This window comes from Taudactylus pleione, unplaced genomic scaffold (genome assembly GCF_031769625.1).
Source record: "Taudactylus pleione unplaced genomic scaffold, aTauple2 ptg000202l, whole genome shotgun sequence".
Lineage (NCBI taxonomy): Eukaryota > Metazoa > Chordata > Amphibia > Anura > Myobatrachidae > Taudactylus > Taudactylus pleione.
Genome location: NW_028284604.1, coordinates 13241447 through 13262832, shown reverse-complemented (window position 1 = coordinate 13262832; position 21386 = coordinate 13241447). Strand labels below are relative to the sequence as shown.

The window sequence follows — 21386 nt, the reverse complement described above, 5'->3', positions numbered from 1 at the left end:
CTCTAGTTCGGTTTTGTAAAAGAATACAATAATCTGTGACCACACATCTACCTGATCTATAAGTAGGCTTGTCATATCATCCCTTTAATTCGGAACATGTATGAATTACACAGATTCTGTGGCTGGCTGACTTCAAGTCTCCATTTCACCTGGTTTTAATCAGTCACAGAACCTTTGTCATTTACATGTGTCCCGAATTAAAGGGATGATATAACTATAACTAATATTACATTGCGCTAAATACAACACACCTAACATAACCTCTAGCAAGAAGGAGCTTTTCTTAATTCAATGTTAAAGGTAAATCATGGATTTGTGTTTTTTTTTTTTTTTCATCTGTAAATCCATTTAAACAAAATATGAAATCCCCAGAATACAAAAGATTGTGTGCATTGTGCCAGAATTTCTTGCAGTTCAAGAACGTGGAACATGTCCAAGCAGATGGAAGCATTCATAAATGGTTTAAGATTTTTCTTGTTTAGAACTGATTTCACGGTTAGATTCATGTATATCAATCTTGCACTAGTATCAGATGCAGGGTGTTTCACACAAAGCAAAGTTGTAGATATCTAATATTAGAGCAAGGTTCAGTGGGAGAGGCTGAAAGTAGGCACGTTTCATATAATAACTTAGTTCACCAAGTTTTGGCTGGTAGTTTTGGCTGTATCATGTTGCATGTTACCATTAAACTCCCTGGGCTGAATGTAGACCAAAACCAAATACTTTTCTAGTATAATAATAATAATAATAATAATAATAATAATTAAAAAAAAAGAGTATTGAAGCCAAGTTGGAAAAGTTAGATTGCTTTGCATATAGAATAGAGAAATTGTGTCCCACACATGTGTGAACGTGCATATCAAGGTGACAGGTACTTGCCGTGGAGATGAAGATGGATGATCTTGCAAACACATAAATGATACGGATACGCTCTATTACTCTCTAGCATTCTCTATTTTTGTTCAAACAGGCTTTGGTGAATTAATGTGTTTAAAAACTACTAAGAGAATCTGAGAATCCTTTTTGGAAAAGCAGCTCTTCTTTGTCTCGTGTCGACAACTGTATAATTTGTCATGTGTTGCCGTGTTCCAAATGTGTGGTTAAGAACAGGAAACTCCATATAGAAGTAATAATGCTGAAGAGAGAAATCTAGATAACAAACCCCTTGAATTTCCCTCCAAAATACAGATGTAAAAGATGTAGAACATCAAAATAGGCCCATAATCCTGATGGCATGATGATGACCAGCGCCCAGCTGGTCAATCAGCCATAAATTATAAGTATTACATTTGTATTTCTATTTTCCTTATTAAATTATGCAACTTTTCTACTTTTACATATTTAAGTATACATTGGTGAAAATGCTGTGGCGGCCATTTTCTCAATGTTCTCTGCATGCACAGTAGGGAATTCTCCTGGAAAATGGTCGCCACGCCATTTCCCTGGAAATCTGCACTTGCGCAATAGACTCTCTTCTCCTAGTGCTCAGAGTCTACCTGTGTTGCTGGCTAGAGAGGAGGAGGCCTGGACAGAGACTACACACGGACCTCCTCCTCTCTTAATACGAGCCTGGTGTACACTCCCCTGACCACAGCTCTTCAGAGTCTCAGAATGAGCCCTTGATCATTTTCAGACCCAGTAAGTAACTTTGCATCTGGAACAAACCATGTTGCAATGCAAGGGATGCAATTTTTTTTTCTTTTTGCATTCAGTGTAAATAATGGCTGCGTTTGCATGTAGTCTACAAATGCTGGAAGGACTAAAGCTAGAGGCGCACACTATAATGCTGGGTACACACTTGTCAATAGAGCGTTCGTTCGAACGATATATTGTTAGTGCATCCACCCGATATATCTGTGAACTACATTTTTCACAGATATATCAGGTCGGCCCTTCAGCACAGCCGATGTCTATATCTGAAAGATATATCAGTGCATGTGTGTATGGGGAAACCTGCCAACACTTCCATCACAACTGGGCGAGCCCAGTTGTGATGTCAGTCAAGATGCATCGAGCAGTCGATTGGTAAGTGTGTATAGCTTACCAATTGGCTGCTCGGACAGTGGATCAGTCTCCTTACCAATCCATCATCCTGGTGTGTACCCAGCATAAGATGATCTGTCCAATCTGGCTGGTTGGAACAGAAATCTGGTAATATATGAGAGCAAATGACAATCAACCATTTGCTCCCAAACGCCAAAAAACGGACAAACGGTCATTCAGCAAAATTGGTTAAATCAATCAGATTTAACCAATTTGTCTGATTATTTTTGTCTTTTCCAGTGTTTGAGAACAAATGGTTGATTGTCATTTGCTCCATACATTACCAAATTTTCATTCCAACCAGCCAGATTGGACAGATACTCTTAAGGTGCATATCCACTACGCTATATTAATGGACGACTGAACGATAACGATATTGTTATCCTTCAGTCGTGCACTGATCGGACACTAAAATGTCAGCAACAACCAGCGACGAGCATTCACACTGGTCGTTGCCGGCATCGCTCATTGCAGAACATGCTGGTCAACCTGACGATATCATCAGGTTGACCATGTTCGGGGATGAGGGAGGGTGCCTGCACTGAATGATATATCGTTCAGTGTGAGCACTATGCAGTTTAGTGAACGATAACAATGTCATTATCGTTCAGTCTTTCACAGTCGGGTAGTGCATACCCGCCTTAACAGTGTGTACCTAGCTCAACTTTTACACTGCAATTTTTAGATTTTAATTTGGACACGCCTCTCCTAAATCTAACGCTCTCTGAACATTTTAAATCTCTCCCACCTGCAGTGTGACATGGTTTTACCAAGGTGGAAAGTTACTTGTTCCTGTTTGCTTTGTTCTCAGCTCAGAATCTGCCCCTTTATGCACCCAGTCTCACTCCAGCCATACATTGGTTGACCTGCCCTTTATTATGACAGTAAAGCTGAGAAGATAGTTCAGACACAGGGCCAGAATAACAATGGGAACCAGGCCTCCACATAAAAATAGGCCCATTATAATGACGGCTGGCCACACAGCCATAGATCATACGTTTTGAAATTTTATTTCTATTCAACTCTCAAAATAAAACTATTTTTCTACTTTTTTTTTTTTTTGGTAGTGGTCGACAAGGAAGGGGGGGGCATTTGCAGATGCCCACATGGCATTGGCCATACCCACAAACTGCTCACAGCTCCTCCACTCCAATATGCCCTTCATCATTTTCAGTCCCAGGCCCATTGTGTCCCTTAATCCAGCCCCGTCCAGATAGTTAGAAGGGTAGCAGTTACAAAAGGGTCTCTACAAACCAGGCTTTTCTCTCTACAACCAACTGTAACGTGGTATAGGGTTAACATTTTTTTATACAATGCTTCTATGATTGTACCAAATGAAGCGGTTCATTCAAAGCAGCCTATTTTCATTTATCATGTTAAACTAGATGCATCCAACTTAAAGAACGTAACCTAAATATTAAATTTGAGTTTTGGGTGGCTTGAATGAGCTAATATAGAAACCAAAATCATACTTACCATGCATGTGTCATCTCTGACATTTGTAACACTTGTTGTTGTTGTCGTTGTTAATATTATTATTCATATTATTAATAATTGTATTATTAATCATATTAATAATAAAAAGAAATAATATCTTTTATATAAAATGTGACCCAAAATGTCTGCCGTGGCGTACAAAGGGTGTACAATACACAACAGATGAATATAGCATAAGTACCAGGCCAAAATAAAAAACATTATTAAAACATTACTATAACATCACAGAGTAGGTGAGTAGCAGGGGCATACAAGACAACAAAATAACATGTCAACTCAGGTAGGCAGTATAAAAAGAAATGAATCCGTCTTAGCATCCCTTTTTGTCCAGCCTACTCCTCTGTAAACTCTCCATTCATGTTTATTGGCAGTTAGTGAGGAGGAGCTTCCACTCCTGCTCGGCTTGCCTGGAATAAGCAGCGCGGTATAGGCATTATAGCATGGCAATGTCTGAATCACTGAGAAAATGGCCTTGGAAACAGCACGTCCAAGCTAGGTATGCCTTTAATTTGTATATGAGCTACCTCAACTCCACCCAAAACTCACATATCCGTTTTGGGTGGTTACAGTTTACAAATTTCATGTAGAAAAATTGGTGTAAAGTTTACAATGAAAATGTTTGATTTGGTTCTTTATCAAAACAACTTACAACTATACTTCAGTATACTTATAACTTTAGAAGACAGATATCATTTATTTATAAAGAGAAGGAATGCACAAATTTTCTTTCTAAAGTCCCGTGTTAGTGTTTGTTTATGATCCATGCATGAATTGGTTTTTTCATGGTGCAATGCTCCTTGGAACGTGATAGCATTCAGAATGGAAGAGCTTTGATTGTTTCTCTTCTACTACGACTTGCATGGAAAACAGTCCTGATTAAAAGAGCCAGGACAAGTTGAATTGGCGATGCTTAGTGCTATTGAATCTATTGTCTTCCCGTTTCAATTGAGAACCCATATCTCATTTATAGCACAATATCTGGTGGAATTGTTTACTTCAATAAGACAACACGCTTTCTTGTTTCCCTATTCTTGTCCTTTATCACTGCTGTAGCATGTACAATCATAACTCTCATCTCAGATATTGTGCTCTTTCATGAAATGGGACACAGTAGTATGTATGACTGCCATACTAATGAGCTGTGCAGACAAAGCTCTCAATGTCTCCAATATTTTGTCCTCTCGCTACGTTTTGTTAATGGTTAGCGAGCGCTTGGGATTTGAAGCAAATGAGATATTTCTGTCTCTTTTGACCCAAGTGTTAATGATTTAAAAAATGTATGTCTGGCTTGTTATTGATTAATATAAATAATGTGAAAATAAAAGGATATATACAGATCTTAAGGTTGCCTAGTACTGGACACAGTTTAGTTTCAAAGAAAATCCTGTTTGAACATTACATTACATGACATGCCATTAAGCTCTTCTTGCTGGCGGATGATATAATAATCATCAGTGTTAGATCTGCATGGCGTTTAAAAAAAAAAAAAAAAGTATATATATATGTATATATATATATATATATATATAATTTATTCATTACAAATAAGCAAAGTCAATAAGAACTGGGGTAATGGTGCTTTTAGAGCCTTAATTGGAACCACCAATGATGAGGGAAGTACAAAAGACTATACCTGTAGTACCTTTTGTGGATGATTAGATTTCATTCTATTTTCCTGCTCCTGAAACTTTTTTTATTTTTGGAATTTTTGTTCTTCGTAAAGCAGTGATGTTACAGAATAATAAGATATCTGAGTTAATATTTCCCTGTTGTAACCTTTTACAGAGTCATGTAAACACTGCCGACATTGAGAAATGTATAAAATCAGTTCCTTGATATCAGACGCCTCTGAGCAATTTGGCAGCTAACCTTTTACACTGATATCAGACTTTGTTTGTGCAAATGAACCAATATTTAAACAATGATACGGAAACTGAACAGTCTACTGCAGTGGTTCCCAAACTGGGTGGCTCAGGGCACTTGCGGGGGTGCCTTGGGTTGGAGGTCCAGTACAAATTACATTATTTTTAGTCAGTGTGATAGACAAAACCAGTGCTGGCTGCTCCCAATCAAAAAATGTGGACAAAAAAAAGTGGAGCCCTGTCAACCAGCACGTGACTGAACCTAAGGCTGACTTATAAACACAATTTGCTGAATTTCTCAATCGAAAACTTTTGCCCCAGGGGTGCCGTGGAAAAAATGCTGATACTCTAGAGCACTGTGATTCTAAAAAGTTTGGGAACTACTGGTCTACTGTTCTTTGTTGTGGAAGTTGGTGTCACACTTGATAAACTCTTCTATCAATAAATCCAGGTTTGGCTTGGGTATGCTTTAGTTCTTGTACTTTTTACTACTAATGGAGGCATGACTTGCTTTGATTTCACAGAGAATGTAGAGCTGTAGGTTCTTTACTGATACAGGCTGTGGCTTATCGTGCTTTTATATACAGGTAGTGGTGACTTTAAAGTGAATCATGCCCCTTTCATACTGCCATCAAATAACCCGGGTTACTGCACATGAACGCACAGCAACCCAGGTTACTGCGCAGTGTGAAAGGGCCCACTTGAAATAAGCCGGGTCGAGCGACCTGGCATCTCAACCTGGGTAACAAGCAGGGTTGAACACAAGTAGAATCCGGCTCGTGGTGCGGTGTGAACGGGTCCCGTTCACTGCATAGGGAGAGCCGGCACTTGAAGAAGAGATCATCTCCATGCACCGGCTCAGCAGCGATGGTGGTGATGTCATTGACCCAGCATTATTGCCGGGTCGGGCCGCCAATCTGAAAGGGGTCTCAGACAGGTCGCACCCGGGATCGACACGTGTACAAATCTCGGGTTCGACCTGCCATTTGCGATCTGAAAGGGGTAGTGTTTGAAACTGCAGAAATCATCTGGCTATAAGTCTCCAGATGCAAAGTGCCTACCTAAAAAGGGGATATCAATCTTTTATTATTATCCATAATTTATGCAGCAAAAACATTTTCCATGGATCATTGGGTAAATATTAGTGTACTGATACCATTATGCAGCCGAAATAAGATGGCAAAATTCTTCATGTTCCTTATATCATAATAATAATAATAATAATAATAATAATAATACTGCATCAAAATTGTGATATAAGTTGACTTCTGTCCACTATAATTAGCTTTCTTATATTTCCCCTCCAGTTTGAGACCAGACAGAGTTGGTTCTTGTAGTATTATATGATTTTTACAGCAACTGTGTAATAATGATACTAATATCATGAGCATGTTCTTTCTGTTTGTGGGAATATCTCAACAACACCTTCTGTTTCCTATATCATTACATTTTATATTGATGTAGAAAAGTTCAAACAAGGCCTATCTTGTTACATACACATAGATAATTTGCTGTACTTTAGAAGGTTAGTAAATGTATAAATTAATTCCTTTTCTAATGAACTCTTTTAATCATGGGCCAAATATGTATCTGACAGAGCTTGGCCAGTACATAGCCAGTTTTGTAGAAAGTTTCAATTGTTCTTTAAAGGTATTGCTGTGTGCCTTGGGAGCAGCAGCTTTTCTGAGATCTGTTTGATTTCTTCCTATTATGTAACAGAGCACCTTTAAATAGCTTATACCGTGTAAACACATGAAGCTTTCCTAGCTCACCACCATTTCTATCGTAATAACACATATTGCACTTTGATCAGCATCTCTGTCAAAGAACATTTTTATTTTCCACTTCAATTTAAAGATCCTCTTACAAAAATTGTATTAATAGCGCCGTTCTTGGAATGTACTTTTCCCTTAATTTGGTCTGCCTTGATGTCCTTGTCTGTCTGTAGAATGTAAACATGATTCTAAATGATAAATGGTCTTCCCATAAGTTCCCAGTCATATGCTGTCAGGATCTCGCCACATGCCCTCTGGTTGTAGGTGGTGGGTTCATTTAAATATTGATTTTTTTTTTCTTGCTTTAGGGAAAAAAGCCTTTAAAGCAGGAATGGACAATAAGCAACCCTCCAGCTGCTGTGGGACTACACATCCCAGCATGCCCTGTCACAGATTTGCAATCAGTGCATGCTAAAACTTTGGCAGGGCATGCTGGAATATGTAGTTAAACATCAGCTGGATGATCACTTATTGCCCACCCCTGCTTTAGTTTTCTTATATTTTAGACTGCGTAACTTTTTAAATAGGCATATATTCATTCAATCTGTTTTATTGAAATGATTGCCCAGTAAAATCGACAATATAATAGTCTACAATACATCAAGCAAAATGCCACGTTAATGACATTTCAAAAGCAATTTGAAAGCAGGCTTCCTTTGGAAAACTAATTGAGCTATTCAGACATCTGTTTGATAAAAAGGGCTGTTAGTGTTTTGCTCTGAACTTAATTCTCAATTTTCTTATTAGCTAATAGATTGTTGAGTTCATTGGCATTCGTATGCTTAGCACTGCTAAACAAACCGCACAGCTCTCGATCACAATGTAATCTGCCTGACATTGATGTTTGCCGCACCGGACTTTGGCGGCACATAAACGATAGCTGGTATGACTGGTGCCATATCCTATCTGGACAAACAGAGACTGACTGGAGTGCTAAATAACTGTCAATTAAGGACATCCTATTTCTGCAGACATAATTGTGGCGTGTTTTTTCCTTTTGTTCTACCGACTACAAGAGCAAATACTTTCATTTTGAGACTGAAGTTCGGATGCCAAAAGTGTAGTTTTATTTGTACCTTGGATTAAGGTTATCAGAGGTAGCAGAGTCATGAGTGACCGTAAAGTTGCTGTTCTATAAATCATCGCTGGCAGGTTCAAGGTGACAAGGTAGTATGGGAGATGAGTGCTGGTATAAAATATTACTGACCGCACCAGGTCTTGCTTCAGATAAAGACTCCTCTACAAGACCGTAAATTATTTGGGGCAACTACATCATGATTTCAATAACACCAATTTTAAATATACCAATTTGGGCATTTTTAAAGCAAAATGTTATTAAAGAATGTTTGTGATAATTTCAGCACCTTTGTTGCTCTGTAGCTCGTAGGGACATATTATGCCTCATCTACACCATTGCTAATCAGTAAAACCGTATCTGGTGGTCTGTTTAGTGGCTGTAGTGGAGGACTGAACTGAATTCATTAAAACTGCTTCATTATGAAATTCAGAATGGTCATATATCTTATATGACAGTCACCCCAGTCAGCTGTATTACAGTGTGTGTTTGTACCTTATCTCCTGCTATGATAAGCAAGGATAATCTACTGTATGATCACAGTAGTTTGTCTTGGCACATTTGTGGTGCCTGCGCCATGTTATTAGTTCTGGTACTGTGCTGATTCGGTAGGAAGAGTAGACAGCGGTAACTGTAATTCATTGCGCAGACTAAAACGCTGTCCTGTATGACACTGCAATATTGTATCTTATACCCTGGCCTGATGTCTTAACTAAATGGAAGAGTATAAAACCCCTTCAGTAGCTGTACCTGGAAGTGATGTGAGTGAGGACAGAAGTGGATGTTTTTGCCAACACTTTCCAGGAAAATAAGAAATTCGTCCCCTTGTGGGCTCGCTTCGCTCACCACGCTGCGGGCACGGTGGCTCGCTTCGCTCAACACATGAATATATTCCCCCTCTATGCCCACTTGGATGGTAGGGAGTGACATTGGACACTGGCTGATGACGTCATCGTACACAAACTGAAGGGGATCTATCTCATTCCTTTACTAAATAGCCCTTACTTCTGACCATGTCTAATGACTAGCAGCAAGTATGATCTACATATGGCAAACTGTGTCCTTTGAGTGCAGGTCAACATTCAATTACAGGACCATAGAAAATCAATCAAATGAAATGAGAAATTAAGTGAATGACTTGTAATCAATGGCCGCTCTCTTTTGATTCTAGTTTGTAAGTGGCACTCTAATACCATATGTAGTTATCACTGAGTTAAGTAATTAATAAACCAAACTAGTTTGGTCACCTATTTGTGCCTTTTGCTAATATTTATTTACTTATGTTGTTTTTATTTTTTTGTTTCTGTTTTGGGCTGTATCATGCTGTGACATTTAATATTTGCTATATTTGTTTTTTCTGCTGTATGTAACAACTTTAATGCTTATTTTTCTGTTTTATTGACTGACCGCTCAAAATAAAGAATTCTAAAAAAAAAAAGTAAATAAACCGAACTAGAATAAATCCTACACAAATAACATGTATTATTGCATGTTACTATGTTATGCATTGCTTTTAATGTAGGATATACATAAACAGATAGCATAGAGCGATAAATAGCCTAGCAAATATTGGTATGATATATATAATGTGCGTGTGAGTGTCACAAGATATCTATATTGAATGAACTAGTGATTTAGGTGTGGCGGCCCATTAAAATCATTAGCATGTCTGCTTACACATTGATAGTAAGAGTTTTATGTTTCTTTGTGATGCAAGTAGGAGTTTTACAGGGACAGACCACTGATAATGAATATATATTTTCTTCATTTGCTGGCATTAGTGAATTTAAACCTCTATAGAGATGTAATAAATTGGTCTCTACCGATAATATATATGTGTTGCAGAATTACTCTTTTGTAGAAGGGCCTCTTATTTTAATTAGCCTACATTAGTGAATGAGAAAATCCAATGGTAGTAAAATGTTCAGGCTGCTGCGCTAATCAATTTTGCCATTGAAATATTGACATACAAGCTACAGCAGCATTGCATTGTTTCAGGGTAGGTAAATTGCTGGCTGTTTGTAAAGTTTTACATTTTCTTTCTTTTCTTCAGTTGACATCCATATTGTCTAAAACCCTGAACCTTTGTTTCCGTTATCCACATCTAGCCTTGCATGAGATTATATAATAAAACAACAATTGCCATCAGAGCTTGCCTTTACCAATGTGAATATGTGCGTGTAGCTATCACTGTTTTATAATGAGGTGTTGGTTCATAACTTCCAAACCGTTAGGGATCAAACCACATACGCACTTGTACTGGCTGATACAATTCCACATGAGTAACAATATCTGGTATTTATTCTATATGACAATGCTGCAAGATTTTTTTTTTTTAATTTAGCAATTGCTAAACATAAATACTTCTCAGCCCACTTTCAGTTTTTAGAAAAGGCCATTAAGCCATCACTGTGTTCACCGTGACATATTATGATATAGCTATGAAATGCATCCAAGCCATATTGTTGAAGCAGCATTTATTGACCTCTCCAAGGCCTGTGTCACAGCTGATGGCAATATGCAGTTGAAAGCAATTAGCGGTTTATAAATAGCTTGAGAGATTTTGCTCTGTATTTAACTGTGTCACTGCTGCTCCAGGCTCCTAGCACTAGGGGTGATCACTGGGATTTAATTAAATATGTGTGCTTGACCGTGTACAAATTTAGAGCTTGTATGAGGAAAATCAGAGCACAGAAAATGACACTTAGGGCAGTATTCAATTTGAAGCGAAAACTCGATGACGTCATTTTTGCCTGTTTGCATTATCCCCATATTCAATTTCCAAGACTTTTCGCCGGTGCGAAAAGTCTTTGTAAAAAAACAGGGATAAGCTTTCTCCAGTCTTTAGCTGGTAAAAAATATGTGCAGAATTGGGGTTTAGGGGTGCAGGCTTAAAAAAAAATAGCCTGCACCCCTGGGAATGCACGCGCGCAATACTTTTCCACCTGGAAAACAGGCGAAAAGTCCAGACTTTTCGCCTCAAATTGAATACGGGCCTAAGGGGATCAAATCTACAGATAAAAAGTGTCGTCTTCTTTAAACTTATTTTAATAAGTGTTCTTGGAGCTAGATGATATGATGAGGTCTGCCTATATTACTTTATTTATGCTCACATTTTCCCAATAAAGAATATAATTGGGGGCAATTCAATTCTATGTGATGGGCGCAGTATGCCATTACGGAACTTTGCATTACTTCCATCCACATTGCTAGTTTTGCATCACACCCTCTAGAGGTAGGCTGACAAACTTGCGATGTTGGGGTACCAAAACTGGCTTATGTATGGGGAGCTGAGCTTAGTGGCAGTGCTCTGCAGCACATTTTCAGTAACTGAATTGTCCCCTGTGAACATAACATCATACCTAGCTTGCCAACATACCTGTGTTTTGCCATCCAGAAATGATGAAGCCTACAAAAAAAATCTATACCCGAAATGAACAGGTATGGGTGAATCTGTGCATGATTACGGTTGATTAGGGACATGGACTACTATGGTCTACTGTCTTGATTTTCTGAATAGGAATGTTGGTAACATAATAGGGCCAATACACCTACACGACCAGCATTAGATCCGATTCATCATATGATTTCCCTTCGATTCCCCGGAGCTCCCTGGCATTCCCGGAAGCATATTTGTTGTTTTTTTCAGCAAAGGATCTGTCTTATGTTCAATCCTGTGCCTCATGCGCTCATTGGGAAACAGTCATTGAAATTACTTGAAATGCCACACGATGGATCGCATGAACAAAATAAACATCACGATCTGCACACGATAAGATGGGCCATATGGGCTGCACATCTGATCATAATATCCATTTATAGGAGCTGCGGGAGTGCGCATCGGATCTTATCTTACTAAAAAAAAGACACGATTTTCACAAGATCCATTTTATGACTCGTCGAAAATCGGGCAATCGGCCCGAAGTCGTGCAGGTGCCTTAAGTTCCATTTTCCCCTTCTTATTTGTCTTTCTTGATATCCTGCATTGTAAGAGAGTATTCTGTATGTAACTCAAATACTTGCTTCATTCAAATAACCCAAGTGTACCTATGGAGGCATCACTGTCTTGATTTGAAGGATCTGTTTCTGCCGGCCCAATTATGGATAGCTTGTCCAGCAGATTCTGTTCACTGGTGCTCTGCATAGCAGCGGTGAACAGGCAGGTGAGGGCATAATTGAATGGATGTGTTGATGGAGTCTGTAGTCAGTCCAGTGCTGGACATGCCCCCTTGGGTAATGCAGCAAACTCCCAACAAATTAGATGGGCACTCTTCTGTAATTTTCACATCTCGCAAATCAGTTTCTTACTTTTCTAAATGATGACATCGGTCACATTCTTAATGGAATTTAATTTTGAACTATGAGTTTTTATTGCACTAAAGCAAACATTAATTATGTCCTAGAAAAATGCTTGGTATGATATTGGGATTGCCAGAAATATTCTATTTGTGTGAGGGAATTGTGCAAGATCAGAACACAGTAAGTTATGAGAGCCTACGGAAAAACCTGGCCTCTTGAAAAAACGTAATTAAAGTGAGAAAACATATTGCACCTAAAATGCTTCTTAAACATGATCTCTGTGTGCCCGAGTAATTTAGCCTAAGTAATAACAGGCAGTGTGTGAGCCAAGTTCCTAATACAAAAGCACTAATGTGCTCTATGATCACTGCCTGCCTTTGTAACAGTGCTTATGTGACAGGATTTCAGCAGTACCATTGCCCTGTCATCTGCAGGAAGACAGAGCAGACTAGCATAATTCCATTCAGTTAAAATTGATGACCGCACAAAATGGCATGTGCCAAATGTAGCTTTCCAGGACAGTATATACAGGTACGTGGGCTTTTCAGTCGGTTTGGTGCTCACTAATTTTGGAGTATCTTTGGTGCATTTCCGAAAAGAAAGTGCCCTATCCATGGCACCTCTCACCTTATCCCAGGGAACAGCTTCATGCAGCTTTTTCTGGGGTCCCAAATCCAAAAAGCCAGAAGTCAGTGCTGTGAGATGGACTCATGGTCCATAAAAAGTCGCAAGCTTGGAGTTTGCCGCTCCTTAGGAGTCCTGCCACTCGCACCCGACTCCTCTCAACGACCATTCACCGTTGACCGATAATGGTTACCTGGGAGCACAAATTTAAAGACATAACTGGGATCAATACTAACATTTTATTGTTAAAAGTTTTTGTTTTATAGAAAAGAATAGAAGCCTTTTTTTTAAGTGGTAATATATTGAAGCTTCATGCCATGAAGCTTTGCAACATCTACAATTTCAGCACAAATGTTTTTGCCGGGAACAAAAGAACACCAGCTTTGTCACACCATGTTGTTTCAGAAAGCTGGTCAAGCATTCATTTGTTCTTGTATTGAACATCCAGTATGTTAGTGCTGACTAAGAACATCTTGTTGTTGACAGTATAGAACCCACAGGGAACACTAACAGTGTGAGCTTCTCTGAGAGAAGTCGAAATTTGGGATTTTGCCAGGTTGCTTCATGGCATGCCTGACCTTTTACTATCAAACACTTTAACTTCTGCAACTATTCCATATGCAACTTTTTTGTTCCTGTGGTACAGAAAGTGGTGTGTGTGTCACCTCTAGTCTTTATCTATAGTCATTTACTAGATAATGCTAAATGAATTGTAAGTAATATTGGCAAATGCCTTCACTCATAACTGGCAGCATATTGGTTCTGCTATGTCATAGGCACATCTGAGGTTTATAGATCGGATCCCATCTGTAATAGTAAAGATGACAATGTTGCTATCTATAAATCAGATATTTTTGGCCTAGTATAAGTCCTTAAGTCTGTATTACATGCAGCTGGCCTCCAGCTGGCCATATACTGTGCAGAATTTGAAAGATCTCATTTGGTAGAGAAGCTCCTACCATTTTACTTTCTCATAAGGTCTGTCCCCCATAAAGCAGCTGTTAACACCCCTTTATTTTACTTTTCTTTTTTTTTTTACTAGTGATGCAATGTAATGGCAAGCTACACCCCCACATTGGAAGCTGTTTATGTTATGGCCAGTGTAATATTGCAGCAAAATTCTAACAGAATTTAACTCCTACTTTGCTTGCCATATATGTATCCCATTTATATCAGAATACACAGTATTTTGTGGAATAATGCACTACACAAAGCAGTGGATTGGCTGCACCCTTTACCAACGCACATTGGAAGTATTCATTTAAGGCAGTTATCCATGGCATCGTTATCGTTCAATCGCTTGTTAATCGGGCACAAATCATGCGGTTTAATGTCGAAAATGACCAGCGATGCGTGCTTTCGCTGGTCGTTTGACCAGCATGTTCGGTGATGATAGTTGTCAATCTGCCGATAACAACAGTTTGCCCATGTTCGGGGATGAGGGTGGGTGCCTGCACTGAACGACTGCTCGTTCAGTGTAGGCACAGCACAGACTGTGAAACGACTGCATGATTACAATGTCATAATCATTCAATTATTTCACAGTCTGCTAGTGGATACGCACCTTTTAGTGTGCAGAATTCATGAGAAGGCAATTTATCAACTCACTAAGGTACCTATTAATCATTAAATATTTGTGGAATTTTCTCCCAAAACAGCAGTTTTTGGGGGTACCCACAAATTTAAGGAACCCCTAGATGTACTCCATTTTTGTCTGCAAAATCATCCCCCATGGTTTTTATAGGGGCTGTTGTGCTGCTGGAATTATCAAGCTCCATAATGCGGAACCTGACCCTAATAGGCGTTATCCTATAGTAGCCTATGAGCTACTATTTTACACATTTTTATGGAGGATCCCTCTCCGTCTGCCCCCGGTGAAGTATGTGGTGCCCGCAGGCTGTGCATGCACTGTGCGCACAGAGGACCCAAAACAGGAAGCAGTGTGATAGCGTAAAACTATCACACTGCTTCCAGCTCTCGCCGGAATGGGCCCTTATCAGAGCGCGTCTTCTGGAAGGAGACAAATAGTACATTTGCGTGAATTTGCATAAAATATATTTATCACATCTGCTTAAAAATGCGGATTGTGATAAATATGCCCCTAAGAACTATGGAAACCTAGGGAAAAAAGTTGCTCTGTGCCTGTGATGTCACTAGTTCCTAGAATGTGAGGAGGCAATGGGTACAATAACATCTAGGGTACAATAACATCTAGGATACAATTTGCTCCTACACTAAACACCCCAGAAAAAAAACTGTAAACTAATAGCATAGGTACATTAGTATTTATAGCACAGCATAATGCAAGGCTTCATAGGATGTAAAATAATCAAATTACTTTAGATATTTTTTTTTTCATTAATGTTGTGTTTGCTTCCTTTTCCTTTTCATTGCCTGTATCTGAGGGGTTATAACACATTTACTGGATAATACATTGCCATTTATAGTATGTGTAGTACCTTTTGTGTAATAAAATTTATAGTAGACTAAATGGTGTTATTTTAAGGTTTTCTGTATTGTTTGTGCTCCGCTGTGACTTATTTTGCTACCAATCACTAGAGAATTAGATGCAATTTTTATTGTTCTATAAATGAGAACACAATTGCGCCTAGACTGTCACACCGGTGGTTTGTAACAAAAATCCCTAGTTAATTGTACACAGAGCCTCTGAGATTGTCTCATTACTCTGCTTTCTAGCCCTTAGTAGAGGACTTTTATTTTCAGTCTCCATACTGTTATCCAATAATCCCTGTATAAACACCTGTCAGTGTACGGCCACTTATGTTTATACATCTAAGAGATACTGTAATAACAACGGTGCTTACATGTCTGAATAATTCAAGATGACTTATGGCCAACAATACCTGAAAACACACTGCTAGTGATACAAACTTATATTTTGTTTGAGTGCTCTTTAAGGTTAGATAATAATAATAATTAATCATAATAAAATAATTAATTTAAATTAGTGCAACTCAACTTTGTTTTTTTTCTTTTTTTATACATGGCCTCAGTGTGCCACTATTTTGGCACCCCAAGTTTCAGTGTGCAGTTGTTCCGGGGTGCCAAAAACAATGATTTTGAATATATTCTGACACTTGAGGAGCTCCAAAAAAAGATTTTAAGACCCATTTTATGTAATAGTTCTGTATTGTTGCTTTATACGGAGAAGTGCACCTTTGGCACAGCCTCTCCCATGTGGCATGCAAAGTGGGTATTTGCCTTTACTAGGGCACTGTGTGATTAAGTTGTCTGAGAACCGGTGGCATAGAGCCATACAGCTGGTTTTAATGAGGGTAGTCGTAGAGCTAAACAAGTTTATTTAAAGGTGCGTTGCCAGCTGGGACTAGAGTGAACCAATGCAGGTGAAACATGCGGTGGGTTAATCCAATTGATAACAGGCTGTTTTCTTTTTGACCGTGTTCTAACTAATGTTGTTTTGTTGTTGCTTATTTCATGATGAAATCTATAGACAATTATTTTTATTTTATTTGAGAATTTCAGCGAATGACTTAAAACAGTGCAATACCTTGGGGGGAAGTTATGAAAACTGGTTCACGGGTCCTGTATCATTAGCAACTTTGTACATTTTAATTGCTATTTAGTGTAATTTAGAATAAAAGCAAACCGGTTTTCATAAATATCCCCAATTATATATTTGATCACACTTTTTTTTATTTTTGTTTTATGCAACAATATGTTCAAAGTTATATTGTAAACTTTATTTGCATTGAATACATTTCTTGAAGTGGGGCCATAGTGTTGGCACTGGAAATAAATATACCTGGTTTTATGCAGCTTATATCTATATGACAACTAGGTTGAGTCACTACATACAGTAGACAGTGACACAGCATCCAAAGCATGTTCTGTCATGTCAACGTAAGTTTTAATTATCTAAGTGGATATGTAACTAATCAGTATAAAGGATAATGGTGGCCCAGTGTTCTGTTTCATTGGGTTCATTTTCAAGGCTTTATTTGTAAGGCCTAAGCATCAATTGCATTCTCTTCCCAGCACTGATGCACTTCTACGATGGGATGGGAATTAATTGCATGCATGTGGAAGGAGAATGTAGACCACTTTCATGGCTTGTACACAGTGTTTGCTATCTGTTGATGTGCCTAATCAGGGGCGTCTTAAGAGAAGAGGGGGCCGTGTGCATTCCCCGTGTGGGGCCCCCTCCTCTCTCCCCGGTGGCTGGCAGCTGACTGATGGAGCATTAGTAGACTGGGCACTAGAGTGTGCTGCGGTGGCCATTTTCCGGCATTCTGTGCATGCACAGTAAACTCTGAGCACTAAAGTGTGCCCGGAGTCTACTGCGCATGCGTAGCACACCGGAAAAATGGCGTCGGCGGACATTTTCCGGTGTTCTGAGCTGAGCCACAGACAGGTAAGTTTAAAATAATATAGGTGCAGGGTGTGCGGTGCAGAGCCCCCCTGGATCCGGGGGCTCATGTGCCCCGCACACACTGCACCCATTATAGATACGCCACTGTGCCTAATGGTTCTGTGCTTTAACCACATGGTTAACAAAGCTTCAGTGGCAATTCTAAAGGATCATTGAACCTTTATATGAAAAGGGTATGCGGTCAGTCTATGAACACTCACAATGTCCATAGTATGTCAACATTAAAATGCCAGTGCTGGAATCTAAGTAATGTTACTGTCTTAGAGCATTTTAACAGTGAGGGTTTTATAACTGTAAACATATCGCACCCAATTCGGCATAGTCACGACAACATATTCACTATGGATATAGTGAGTGTCATCAAAATGTACCCAACCCAACTAACCATTAAACTGTACCATGAATAAACCTCAACCATCGTGTGCCGGCATTAGAATAAATTTCTATGGGGTCAATTCAATGAGGAGAGATCCAAAATTGCTTGTTCCACTGCAGTATATGCAAAACCCACCGTTGGCAATGTTTGTGTACTGCGCATGCCTATAAATCGCACTGCGCATGTGCCGCGATGGTCTTCCAATGGTGGTCCAGTAAGAATGTATTTGTAAAGTGATTGACATGCAGGGTCTGTTTGCTGGAGGTAACAGGGAGGTGGCCACTCAAACGCAGGAATGTCGTGATTGTTTTTGGTGCGGGTCTCAGTCTGCAACTGCGATCCTGTAAGTAGTTGGGAAGGCTCCGACGTCACCATGCTGAAGGCCCATTCGAGTAACCATAGAGTTACTCAGAAGTTTGATTGACCGATGTGCGACCGACCGTTGTATCTTTGTATGCAAGTGTCAGATCTGAGACTCTGTAGGTGGGCGTCTCAATACAAGTCCCAGTGCTGTGACATTTGCATATTTTGCACAGCCGCTGTGTGCAAAGATGCAGCAGTGGTGTTATTTATGTCCATTTTTGAATCAGGCCCTTTAATATTTTTGTATACATGCTCAGTAAATCACAGACAGAAGATTCACTTTTCTATACGGATTTGCCCTTGGGACTGTGTTTAGAGTGGGAGCTGACATATTAATAGCTGTACTTTAGAGTAATAATATTTGGTTAATGAGTTTAGTATTTTTAAACTGGGCCTGTACCAAATATTATGACAGCTAAGCCACAGTTCAGTTCCCTCTGTAGTTCATACTTTGGAAACTTTTATACATTGTATATAGAACCCTTCTTCCTATACAGATCTATTATTTTACCGACGTAACACTGCAGTGTCCATAGTAAAACACAGCTGCAATCTGTTTTCCCAAGGAGCTGTTTTTATACCCAGACCCAGAGCAGTTCCTAACAAATGTCCAGTCTCCGATGTTTTTTTATTTATTCAGATTAAGAACACTGTAGGAAGTTTCAATGAATTTGGATATATCCTGTTAAATCCTCAGTTTATACTGTACATTTGCTTGAGAACTATATATGTTACGTAGGTGGCTGGGGCTCCATAGTGACATGCAGTATTTTCCTTCTCCAAGTCTGTAATCGTAAAACTGTGTAAGTTGTTGTGTAACTTGGAACTGCTTGCTGTCCAATATGAAATGATGGCATCCTCATACTTGCCAACTCTCCCTGATTGTCAGAGAGACTCCCTGAAATAGTAGTAATAGCTCTGACTCCCTGAAGAGTCTAGCAATCTCCCTGGTTGAACCTTACCCCCATTATGAAGCTGCTCTATTAAAAAAAACATCTGATATATACATTCAAATGGGATCATTAGCATCATTTCCCTGCATTGGTTATAAGGCACAATGGGGTAGATGTATGATAGCGGCACTTAACGTGCCGCTATAACGCTTCCCGCTTCGCCTCTTTACTGAGGCGAAGCAGGAAGCACTACCGACGAGATGTAAGAACATCTCATCGGCCGGAGAGGGGGAGCGTTAACTACCCCCTCCAGCGCTACCCGCTAGAGACCACAGCGCATCAGCCTTGTGCTGATGCGCTGTGTCTCTGTCCCGGCTGGCTCCACTGAGCATGCGCAGGATCTCGCAAGTATCGCGAGATCCCCGCGTGCAGCCTGGAGCCGGCAGCAGCCGCAGCAGGGACAGCGCTGTCCCTGCTGTGGGGATAGGCTAGCGCCAGGCTGTAGCTGTCAATAACGACAGCTACAGCGGGCCGAACCGTCAGACGATCTGACCGATCGTACATAGGCCCTCATTCAGAGCCGTACGCTCTGAACAGAGCGCACGCTCTGCATGAGGGCCGGGCTCCTTTTTCATGGAGCGTCCTCCTGGACGCTCGTATAGCTGTGGGTCACCACCCACAGGCTATACGAGCGTGCATTTTGATGGCCGCGATGGTCGTGACCATCGCGACCATCGAAACTGCGAGCCGGAGCCTGCGGTTGAGGTTTTCAACCGCAAGCTCCGGAGTGATTTTGGCTCTATCAGAGCCAAAATCACTCCCACTGACATCACTAGTGATGTCAGTGGGCCGGCTTCTGACGGGAGGCGTTCCCGTGGGAACGCCCCCGTCAGGGAGGCACGCCCCCGGCACGCCCACCAAAGGGGGCGTGCTGTCAATCAACATTGACAGCACGCCCCCTTTGATCGGACACAACGAGCGAAGGAAAGTCCTTCGCTCGTCGTGTCTGGCGCATGCGCACGACGGAGCTCCCTCCGTCGTGCGCATGCTCAGTGCAGACCATCGACCCACTTGCGAGCGTACAGCCGCTCGCGAGTGGGTCTGAATCAGGCCCATAGCCCAGACTATCGGCGCTGCTATCTTGTATAGCATAGCGCCCCTGTCATTTACCACCCAGACCCCCGATCATACATCGGGGAGAAGCGGTATCAGCGCACATAATGTGCGCTGATACCGTTTCTGGGCTTCATACATTTCCCCCAATGATCCCTATGGTTACATGCATATTCTGAAAAGTGTCAGTAAGATTTACTTGTTAATGAAAACACACTAACTGCTTTGGGGTGCATTTAAATTTGGATGTAAGTTAGTTTTATTATACGCCTCTCAGATGTAGTAGTACATGCTCACTTTAATGCACGCTCATAGGTGCTGCTTTCACAATCTCCCTGAAATGCTTTTTCAAAAGTTTGCAAGCATGGGCAGCCTTTAGTACAGTAGCATTTGATGATGATCATGTATTGTATTGTTTTTTGTTTTTTCTTGTGTAAAATATGTATTTCTGCACGGCACTTTGTACAAAAAACACACAAGACTGAAGGGGCCACACCATCACTGCCCCATTGGCTCTGCATTTGGTACACATCCTCAAAATCCATCAGACCGCTAATTTGCAGGGCACAAGGCTGGGATGCCGGCACCGTTCCTGCCCCTGCATTTGGTGGGCCAGGGCACAATATCCCATCCTTTCATTGGATGGGAAGGGATGGACAAGCATAGGTCGAATACATTAAGGGTGTGTCCATGCAAATAATGCAGAGGTAGACCTGGACACAGACATGCCACAGTCACGCAATAATGATGGCAGTCAGCAGCTGGTTCTGATTGGCTGGCTGCGTCTAGTCCTTTCAAATTGACAGGGCCGGCGCTACCTAGGGGCGCCGGCCTCTAGATGGCGCTTCTGAGTCCGCCTAACTATGGAGGGTGCAGGGGGTGCGGTTGCTATGGGGCCCGGCGGCTTAAGGGTCCCGCCAGCCCAGTGATCGCACCCTCTGCACCCTCCATTTGTTGGGCGCCCGCTGAGATTGTGTTACCAGCGGGCGCCCGGCTCCTGCTCTTCCCCCACCCCACGGCACCAGCAGCAGCCGGAGGACGGAGCTCACTCCTGA

At 40.6% G+C, this 21386-nt stretch overlaps 1 protein-coding gene and 1 long non-coding RNA gene across 8 annotated transcripts in view; one reads left to right on the top strand and one right to left on the bottom strand.

Moving 5' to 3' along the window:
- Positions 1–21386, top strand: part of SEMA6A (semaphorin 6A) — a 206460-nt gene that overhangs the window by 30029 nt on the left and 155045 nt on the right. The window lies entirely within an intron of this gene.
- The window catches only part of LOC148518137 (uncharacterized), a 42337-nt gene that overhangs the window by 18054 nt on the left and 2897 nt on the right, over positions 1–21386 (bottom strand). The window contains exon 1 of one of the 2 annotated variants that reach the window (XR_015879227.1): positions 13179–13362. The exons of the other annotated variant lie outside the window; for it this stretch is intronic. This is a non-coding gene — a long non-coding RNA (uncharacterized LOC148518137). Of the gene's footprint in view, positions 1–13178; positions 13363–21386 lie in introns of those variants that run through there. 2 annotated transcript variants of the gene reach the window in all.